Genomic DNA, 10985 nt, shown 5'->3' with positions numbered 1-10985 from the left:
CTCAAATACTCACGCTGACGATGAAAAGATCCCAGTTTTTGTTTCTACGTTTCAGCTGTCTTAAAAGTGAACCTAGCCAACTATCTGTTGGCTTCAGACGTTTGTTGATTAGCTTTTCTTCGGCGAACAGGCTAACCTAGCATGATGTTGCTATCAAAATGGGTCTGTGGTGTTAGCAAGTAGCTCACGTTGCTATGCTAGTGATGCTAACATATTCGTGAACTCATGTCCCACTACTTGGTGTTGTTGTTTGTGATAAGACGTCTGTAAACGTGTTACTGTTGTTATGTTCTGTTAGTTTGGGACTCTTTTAGTTCCTGTTTGTGGCAACCTCCTGTTTAGTCACCATGTTTATTTCTATTTCTATTGGTGGCCTCTGCGGTGTTCCACGCCACCGTCTGCTGGGGGTTAGGGGGTAGGGGAGCATGGCCAGAGACAGGAGCAGACCCAACAAAGCAACCATTGATTGATTGATTGATTGAAACTTTTATTAGTAGATTGCACAGTACAGTACATATTCCGTACAATTGACCACTAAATGGTAACACCCCAATAATTTTTTCAACTTGTTTAAGTCGGGGTCCACGTTAATCAATTCATGGTATAAATATATACTATCAGCATAATACAGTCATCACACAAGTTAATCATCAGAGTATATACATTTAATTATTTACATTATTTACAATCTGGGGGGTGGGATGTGGAGGGGGTTGGGGCGGGGGTGGGGGGAGGGGCTAGGTTGGGTTGATATCAGCACTTCAGTCATCAACAATAATATCATCTGAGAAATGGACAAAGTAACAGTGTAGGTGTGACTTGGTAGGATTATGTACAGTGAACAGTGAACATAGTGAGTTCAGAAAGCATAAGAACAAGTATATACATTTGATTATTTACAATCCGGGGAGGTGGGATGTGGTGGGGGGAGGGTGTTAGTGTCTAGGGTTGAAGTTGCCTGGAGGTGTTCTTTTAGTGCGGTTTGAAGGAGGATAGAGATGCCCTTTCTTTTACACCTGTTGGGAGTGCATTCCACATTGATGTGGCATAGAAAGAGAATGAGTTAAGACCTTTGTTAGATCGAATCTGGGTTTAACGTGGTTAGTGGAGCTCCCCCTGGTGTTGTGGTTATGGCGGTCATTTTACGTTATGGAAGTAGTTTGACATGTACTTCGGTATCAGGGAGGTGTAGCGGATTTTATAGACACTAGGCTCAGTGCAAGTTGTTTAACTCTGTCCTCCACCTTGAGCCAGCCCACTTTGGAGAAGTGGGTAGGAGTGAGGTGGGATCTGGGGTGGAGGTCTAGAAGTACCTGACTAGCTTGTTCTGGGATGTTATGGAGATTTGATTTGAGGGTTTTGGAGATGCTGGGTTACCAGGAGGTGCATGCGTAGTCGAAAAAGGGTTGAATGATGTCCGAATAATTGTATCTAAGTTATCACAAAACTTTGTGTTGCCATGAGTTCCCGGCGAAAGGACAAAAGCTGTATTTGATCCTACCAAGAAGGCTTGTAAAACTCCACTGTGTAGGATGGGAAGCAACATGGAGGTGTTCTGTTTCTTTGATGTATTGTAATCCACAGAAAGAGTTTGTCTTGACCTGAGAACTACGAAGCGGAGAGGAAGCAGGATCAGACTCCCCTCCAGGCTACCTTTACTTTGAACTGTTTTACGACCTTTTCTGTGAACTGTTTAGGACCTTTTCTTTGAACTGTTTTGTAATCAAAAGCGATGGCTGTTTACGACCCCCGTCCCTTAGAAACAGGTGTTGCCATGTAATCAGGGAAAGTCCAAATAAAAGAGGAGGCGTACAATCTTTCGTCAGAGCGCGGTGAGACCGTATAAAGAGTATAGTCCAGACGTCTCTCCTCGATTGAGCCAAATTTAATTCTGTCTCTGTTTAATTCCTTGCTTCTTGTCTTGTTTAATAGATGTCATCAGTGTTTGAACCTGACAAATGAGAGTTCCCGCTAGAATCTTCATGGTGCTTTCGGTGACCAGAGAGGAGATTCTGTCTGGCGGAGCCGACTCCACCCTCGGCCGCCCACCAACTCTCGACCAGTGTCCAGTCCGCATGATGCGTCTAAGGAGACCGAGGTGTCCGATACCTGCTCATTCAGCCAAGACACTAAAAGCACCAAATTTGGCAGCCATCCCTAGGAAACAAGCACGTCGGGCTGTCTGGGTTGTGTGCAAACACACCTGTTCAGTTTTTCTCAGGTCCTCGGCTGGGTGACGAAGGAGAAGGAATCCTCTCCATGTTCAACCAGTGCTGCCATTATCTTCGACACGCTTGTCCCGCGCTAAATGATTTCTCTTTATCTTTGGACGAGTCACCTAATCATAGTTGAAAGAGGGGCGATCCGGCGTGGCCATTGAGACATCCCGCTCTCACTGTCATTACGGAGATGAACCGGCAGCAGCAGCCGAGAACCTTCTCCTTCCTTCCACGTGGTGACAGAAAATCGCTTGATGCGGCTTATGATCTTTGTACCGCCAACCAAGGCCGCATCGGGTTACCCACCCTTACGTGTCACCTTCGTCTGGCGACGTCTCCCCGTCTCGCCACTCATTGGGGTCATTAGTACGTGTTGAAAAGAAGCTTCTCTTGGTTTTTTCCCCCCCCCCACACCGCGGTCCTTTTTGTGGCGACAGAACGTAGGCTTGGAGCAGCCTAACGAGAGTGCGAGGAGGGTGTTGTCAGGTTCCTTCTTTTGGGCACCGGGGGTGAAGGTGGAAGGATGACGTATGTGTCTTCCGAGGCTGGAAATATAGCGAGGATGTTGGCAAATGATAGCGTTGTGTCGTCACATCGTAACTCACCGTGCTTGTAAAGTGGGCAACTCATTCAGAAATTTACAAGGACTTCCATCCATCTTCTTCCGCTTATCCGAGGTCGGGTCGCGGGGGCAGCAGCCTAAGCAGGGAAACCCAGACTTCCCTCTCCCCAGCCACTTCGTCCAGCTCTTCCCGGGGGAATCCCGAGGCGTTCCCAGGCCAGCCGGGAGACATAGTCTTCCCAACGTGTCCTGGGTCTTCCCCGTGGCCTCCTACCGGTCGGACGTGCCCTAAACACCTCCCTAGGGAGGCGTTCGGGTGGCATCCTGACCAGATGCCCAAACCACCTCAACTGGTTCCTCTCAATGTGGAGGGAGCAGCGGCTTTACTTTGAGCTTCTCACCCTATCTCTAAGGGAGAGCCCCGCCACCCAGCGGAGGAAACTCATTTCGGCCGCTTGTACCCGTGATCTTGTCCTTTCGGTCATAACCCAAAGTTCATGACCATAGGTGAGGATGGGAACGTAGATCGACCGGTAAATTGAGAGCTTTGCCTTCCGGCTCAGCTCCTTCTTCACCACAACGGATCGATACAGCGTCCGCATTACTGAAGACGCCGCACCGATCCGCCTGTCCATCTCACCATCCACTCCCCCCCCCCCCACTCGTGAACAAGACTCCAAGGTACTTGAACTCCTCCACTTGGGGCAGGGTTTCCTCCCCAACCCGGAGATGGCACTCCACCCTTTTCCGGCGAGAACCATGGACTCGGACTTGGAGGTGCTGATTCTCATCCCAGTCGCTTCACACTCAGCTGCGAACCGATCCAGTGAGAGCTGAAGATCCTGGCCAGATGAAGCCATCAGGACCACATCATCTGCAAAAAGCAGAGACCTAATCCTGCAGCCACCAAACCAGATCCCCTCAACGCCTTGACTGCGCCTAGAAATTCTGTCCATAAAAGTTCTGAACAGAATCTGTGACAAAGGGCAGCCAACCCTCACTGGAAACGTGTCCGACTTACTGCCGGTAATGCGGACCAAACTCTGACACTGATCGTACAGGGAGCAGACCGCCACAATCAGACAGTCCGATACCCAATACTCTCTGAGCACTCCCCACAGGACTTCCCGAGGGACACGGTCGAATGCCTTCTCCAAGTCCACAAAACACATGTAGACTGGTTGGGCAAACTCCCTGCACCCTCAAGGACCCTGCCGAGAGTATAGAGCTGGTCCACAGTTCCACGACCAGGACGAAAACTACACTGTTCCTCCTGAATCCGAGGTTCGACTATCCGGCGTAGCCTCCTCTCCAGCACACCCGAATACAAGGACTTCATTATAATAATTTCAGGTTTGAATCCACCAGCGCTTGGCAACCAACAGAAGTTTAATCAGAGAACTGTCATGTCTGTGTGATCATGTTTTGTTTTAGTCATGTTTTGTTTTGTTTAGTTATTAGACTCTTTAGTTTCTGTTTATGCTCCATTGCAGGCCTGGCCCTAACCAATATGGCGCCTTAGGCAAGATTTTAGGTGGCGCCCCCCCACATCGGCAGTGAAGTGTATATACTCACAAGAAACCGAATAGCTTTGTCTTTGACCTTTTTTTTTACTTAAAGAAAGCAAATTAACATATTATATGAGAATGTTATGTTATGATTATCTTTAACCGAATCACAGCAGTGCTCAAATTAATCCCTCTCATGTGTTATTGCTTAATTAACATTAATGATGTGCACTTTAACAACTAGGCTTACAACTATACCTAATATATAAAGGGGTGGAAAAGTGACTATTACCTGCAGGGCAAACATTAGCTAACCAGAAGGCAATAACAATGTAAACAAAAAAACACCTGCTTAAAAGATGTAATACAAATGTCCCTGAAGAATGTAAGGTGGGAGTACTGTAATTACCTAACTTTACATTATTATTTTCCATAACAATTTAGCCCCCTCCACAATATTAACCCGACGTTAAAACAGAACTAGCTATTTATTGATTAGCAATTGCCGAATCATGTAACATTAGCTTAATGGCTAAAAGCCAGGTTACTATCACATTCTGTAACAGACAAATAATTTCATGCAGGCTAACGTTTACCTACCTGCTACCTCTGTCTTTTTCTCGTTTCTCCTCCTCTTCTTTTCTATTTTTTCTTCCTGGGCACCTGACAGTTTTGGCCGTTTTGACATCTTGTGTTCATTTTTTGATGTGGTGACGGTCCAAAAAGAGTCATGATACGGAAGGTAGGGGGCGCACCCGTGCGGGGGAAGGGTGTTGTAACAAATTATATTTCTATTAAATAGGCTTTATTTTGCATTTTAATGAACATGGGATTATTTTTTGTATTTAGAAATAATAGTACCAACTTTTTTTTTTTTCTTTTCTCCAACATTTGTGGCACTGGCGTGGCGCCCCCTGATGGACGGCGCCCTTAGCATTTGCCTATACGGCCTATGCCACGGGCCGGCCCTGCTCCATTGTTTTTGTTTCCATGACTACCCATTAGTTTTCACCTGTCCTCGTCACGCACCTGTCTCACGCTTTGCACTCGCACACCTGTCACGAATCATGTCACTGCTATTTAAGCCTGTCTGTTTCTGTTGATCGTCCTGGTGACAGCATCCATACTATCTCTGCTATCCATGACATTCCTGTTGCTATAGTTCATGCTTCATGCCACGCCACAGTAAGGGTTTTTGTTTCATGTTCATAGTTAGTTGCCTTTGTGCTAGTCTTTTGGTTTCATTAGTCAAGTTTGTTCTCCGCCATTGTGCCCGCCTTTTGTTTGCTTCCTTTTTTGTAGTTTGTTAGTGTTTAAGTAAATATGTATTTACCTTCACGCCATGTCCGGTCCAAATCCTTTGCACCATGGGAAAACAAACCACGCCAAAGTCCTAGACCTGACAAGAACAGATTCAACAAATAATTGTCTGTACTTTTAACAATTTGGAGTGAATGTGAAAACTGGCTTTTAGTTGGAATTAGTGTTGTCTCGATACCAATATATGTATTTCGATACTTTTCGGTACTTTTCGATACTTTTCTAAATAAAGGGGACCACAAAAATTGCATTATTGACTTTATTTTAACGAAAAAACTTAACAATCTTAAAAATCTTCAACAATTATGAGTTATACATTGTGAAAACTGGCTTTTAATCGGAATTAGTGTTGTCTCGATACCAATATTTTGGTACAGGTGCCCGTACCAAAATGTATTTCGATACTTTTCCGTACTTTTCGATACTTTTCTAAATAAAGGGGACCACAAAAAATTGCATTATTGGCTTTATTTTAACAAAAAATCTTAACAATCTTAAAAATCATCAATGATTAGGAGTTATACATTGTGAAAACTGGCTTTTAGTCAGAATTAGTGTTGTTTTGATACCAATATTTTGGTACCGATTCCGGTACCAAAATGTATTTCGATACTTTTCGATATTTTTCTAAATAAAGGGGACCACAGAAAATTGCATTATTGGCTTTATTTTGACAAACAATCTTAACAATCTTAAAAATCTTTAGCAGTTAGGAGTTATACATTGTAAAAACTGGCTTTTAGTCGGAATTAGTGTTGTCTCGATACCAACATTTTGGTACCGGTGCCGGTACCAAAATGTACTTCGATACTTTTCGGTACTTTTCAATACTTTTCTAAATAAAGGGGACCACAAAAAATTGCATTATTGGCTTTATTTTAACAACAAATCTTAACAATCTTAAAAATCTTCAACAATTAGGAGTTGTACATTGTGAAAACTGGATTTTAATCGGAATTAGTGTTGTCTCGATACCAACATTTTGGTACCGGTACTGGTACCAAAATGGATTTCGATATTTTTTTGTACTTTTCTGTACTTTTCGATACTTTTCTAAATAAAGGGGATCACAAAAAATTGCATTATTGGCTTTATTTTAACAAAAAATCTTAACAATCTTAAAAATCTTCAACAATTAGGAGTTATACATTGTGAAAACTGGCTTTTAGTCGGAATTAATGTTGTCTCGATACCAATATTTTGGTACCAGTGCCGGTACCAAAATGTATTTCGATACTTTTCGATACTTTTCGGTACTTTTCGATACTTTTCTAAATAAAGGGGATTACCAAAAATTGCATTATTGGCTTTATTTTAACAAAAAATCTTAACAATCTTAAAAATCTTAAACAATTAGGAGTTATACATTGTGAAAACTGGCTTTTAGTCAGAATTAATGTTGTCTCGATACCAACATTTTGGTACAAGTGCCGGTACCAAAATGTATTTCGATACTTTTCGATACTTTTCGGTACTTTTCGATACTTTTCTAAATAAAGGGGACCACAAAAAATTGCATTATTGGCTTTATTTTAACAAATTTTTTTAACAATATTAAAAATACCGATTAAAAATACCAATCTTAAAAATCTTTAACAATTAGGAGTTATACATGGAGAAAACTGGTGGAATTAGTGTGGTCTCGATACCAATATTTTGGTACCGGTATTGGTACCAAAATGTTTTTCGATACTTTTCGGAACTTTTCAATACTTTTCTAAATAAAGGGGACCACTTAAAATTGCATTATTATTTATCATTATTGGCTTTATTTTAACAAAAAATCTTAAAATCTTAAAAATACAGATTAAAAATACCAATTTTAAAAATCTTTAACAATTAGGAGTTATACATGGTGAAAACTGGCTTTTAGTTGGAATTAGTGTTGTCTCGATACCAATATATGTATTTCGATACTTTTCGGTACTTTTCGATACTTTTCTAAATAAAGGGGACCACAAAAAATTGCATTATTGGCTTTATTTTAACAAAAAATCTTAACAATCTTAAAAATCTTTAACAATTAGGAGTTATACATTGTGAAAACTGGCTTTTAATCGGAATTAGTGTTGTCTCGATACCAACATTTTGGTACCGGTATTAGTATAGTGCCGCAATACTAATTAATCATATTCTGTACTATGCCGTATCGAAATACATTTTTGTACTGGTACCGGTATCAAAATGTATTTCGATACTTTTCGGTACTTTTCGATACTTTTCTAAATAAAGGGCACCACAAAAAATTGCATTATTGGCTTTATTTTAACAAAAAATTTTAACAATCTTAAAAATCTTTAACAATTAGGTGTTATACGTTGTGAAAACTGGCTTTTAGTCGGAATTAGTGTTGTCTCGATACCAATATTTTGGTACCGGTGCCGGTACCAAAATGTATTTCGATACTTTTCGGTACTTTTTGATAGTTTTCTAAATAAAGGGGACCACACAAAAATTGCGTTATTGACTTTATTTTAACAAAAAATCTTAACAATATTAAAATACCGATTAAAAATACCAATCTTAAAAATCTTTAACAATTAGGAGTTATACATTGTGAAAACTGGCTTTTAGTCGGAATTAGTGTTGTCTCAATACCAATATTTTGGTACCAGCACTGGTACCAAAATGTATTTCGATACTTTTCGAAACTTTTCGATACTTTTCGGTACTTTTCGATACTTTTCGATACTTTTCGGTACTTTTAGATACTTTTCTTAATAAAGGGGACCCCTAAAAATTGCATTATTGGCTTTATTTTAACAAAAAATCTTAACAATCTTAAAAATACCGATTAAAAATACCAATCTTAAAAATCTTTAACAATTAGGAGTTATACATGGGGAAAACTGGCTTTTAGTCGGAATTAGTGTTGTCTCGATACCAATATTTTGGTACCGGTGCGGGTTCCAAAATGTATTTCGATACATTTCGGTACTTTTCGATACTTTTTTAAATAAAGGGGACCACAAAAAATTGCGTTATTGGCTTTATTTTAACAAAAAATCTTAACAATCTTAAAAATACCGATTAAAAATACCGATTAAAAATACCAATCTTAAAAATCTTTAACAATTAGGAGTTATACATGGCGAAAACTGGCTTTTAGTCGGAATTAGCGTTGTCTCAATACCAATATTTTGGTACCAGTACCGGTACCAAAATGTATTTCGATACTTTTCGGTACTTTTTGATACTTTTCTAAATAAAGGGGACCACAAAAAATTGCATTATTAGCTTTATTTTAACAAAAAAATCTTAACAATCTTAAAAATACCGATTAAAAATACCAATCTTAAAAATCTTTAACAATTAGGAGTTATACATTGTGAAAACTGGCTTTTAGTCGGAATTAGTGTTGTCTCGATACCAATATTTTGGTACCAGTACTGGTACCAAAATGTATTTCAATACTTTTCCAGAACACTTTTCCACTTTGCATCAGTCCATCTTAGATGAGCTCGGGCCCAGCGAAGCCAGCTGCGTTTCTCGGTGTTGTTGATAAATGGCTTTGTCTTTGCATAGGAGAGTTTTAACTTGCACTTACATATGTAGCGACAAACTGTAGTTACTGACAGTGGTTTTATGAAGTGTTCCTGAGCCCATGTGGTGATATCCTTTACACACTGATGTCGCTTTGTGATGCAGTACCGCCTGAGGGATCGACAGTCACGGGCTTGTCGCTTACGTGCAGTGATTTCTCCAGATTCTCTGAACCCTTTGATGACATTACGGACCGTAGATGGTGAAATCCCTAAATTCCTCGCAATAGCTGGTTGAGAAAGGTTTTTCTTAAACTGTTCAACAATTTGCTCACGCATTTGTTGACAAAGTGGTGACCCTCGCCCCGTCCTTGTTTGTGAATGACTGAGCATTTCATGGAATCTACTTTTATACCCAATCATGGCACCCACCTGTTCCCAAATTGCCTGTTCACCTGTGGGATGTTTCTGGGTGTTGTTGATATATGGCGGGTGTTGTTGATAAATGGCTTTTGGGGTTTGTATTTTAACCCTGCTTCTTAATGTCAATCGAAAATCACTGGGAACCGGAATCAGAACCGGAATCCAAATGATGGCCAACTCTATTTTTTGTTGTTGTAAATGTCGCTTTTACACATTAAGGGACCTTGAATCATGATTACTTGCCTTTCAGTAGAGAGTCATTCCAGTTGCAGGTTGTATTTTTTGGGGAGAAAGTGGCATGTTTTGGGAATGTTCACACCCCTTTTTTTAATTTATTTTGCTAAGTGGAAATCTAGCTCGCTGTAATTGAAGGGACCGATTATCAGTTGAGTTATCTTCCAGATGAGTGTCTGACATTTCCGTCTTACCCCTAATCCACAGCCGTCTGCCGAGCGTGTTTGCCCAGGTTTTATAACATGTTTACAGAGGACGTAATTACCTCTTGGAGACACGCAGCTGCTAGAAAGAGGGACTTTTTTCGGAATGCCAAAAAACCCCCCCAAAAAAAACGTAAGCTCCCCGGGCTTAATTTGTCAATTATTAAAACATAATTACATTTTTCTTTTAAAGCCATTAGCCACGGGGGGTTTAAGAGTCATTTTGCGTCGGGGCCGCGATACGTTTCCTCTGTGCTCTTCACAAAGGGGAAAAAAAAAATGTTAATGTCTTGAGTTATTTCCCCCAGTGAGTCTTGCAAAAGTGTGGAGATGATTCATGGCAGATGAAAGCATTCCTCATAATTAGATTAGCGTGATGGACTAGAATTCATTAATTATTGAAGACACATACAACATTGCCCATTCATCTGGAGTCAGCTGCCGGGTTGAGCGACTAAGTTGTGGTCACACGTTGTTCCAAGAAATAATGCGAAAGCGCGGAAAGGCCAGCCTGGAAGTGATGGCCGCAATATGCCTTTTTTTCCCCCCGACTTTAAACGGCGAGTTTAATTTATCGGGGGTGTCACATGGCGGCAGTGAGTAATTATTCTCCGGGCTTAATGAATTCCGTCGCTGCGGGGGGGAAGGGGGGGCCCGTCAGGGAGGACGACGACGCCCGCTCGATGCTTCAAGACAACGGCAAAGTTTCCTGGAGCTACGTCTGGCTCGGAAACACGCAAACGCGGCACACCGGTGTTGCGTTCAAGTGTGCCCCCCCAGTTGCTTTAAATGTATTCAGAGCCGGGCTAGTTTGGGGGAGGGGGGGGGGGGGGGGGTTGCTTTGTTTCATATATCAAAACTATCATACTTGCCAACCCTCCCGCTTTTAGCGGGAGAATCCCGGTATTCAGCGCCTCTCCCGACAACCTCCCGGCAGAGATTTTCTCCCGACAAACTCCCGGTATTCAGCCGGAGCTGGAGGCCACGCCCCCTCCAGCTCAATGCGGACCGGAGACTGAGTGGGGACAGCCTGT

Source organism: Entelurus aequoreus, linkage group LG09 (assembly GCF_033978785.1).
Source record: "Entelurus aequoreus isolate RoL-2023_Sb linkage group LG09, RoL_Eaeq_v1.1, whole genome shotgun sequence".
Classification (NCBI taxonomy): domain Eukaryota; kingdom Metazoa; phylum Chordata; class Actinopteri; order Syngnathiformes; family Syngnathidae; genus Entelurus; species Entelurus aequoreus.
The sequence above is the reverse complement of the archived record's forward strand: the minus strand, read 5'-3'. Positions refer to the sequence as shown.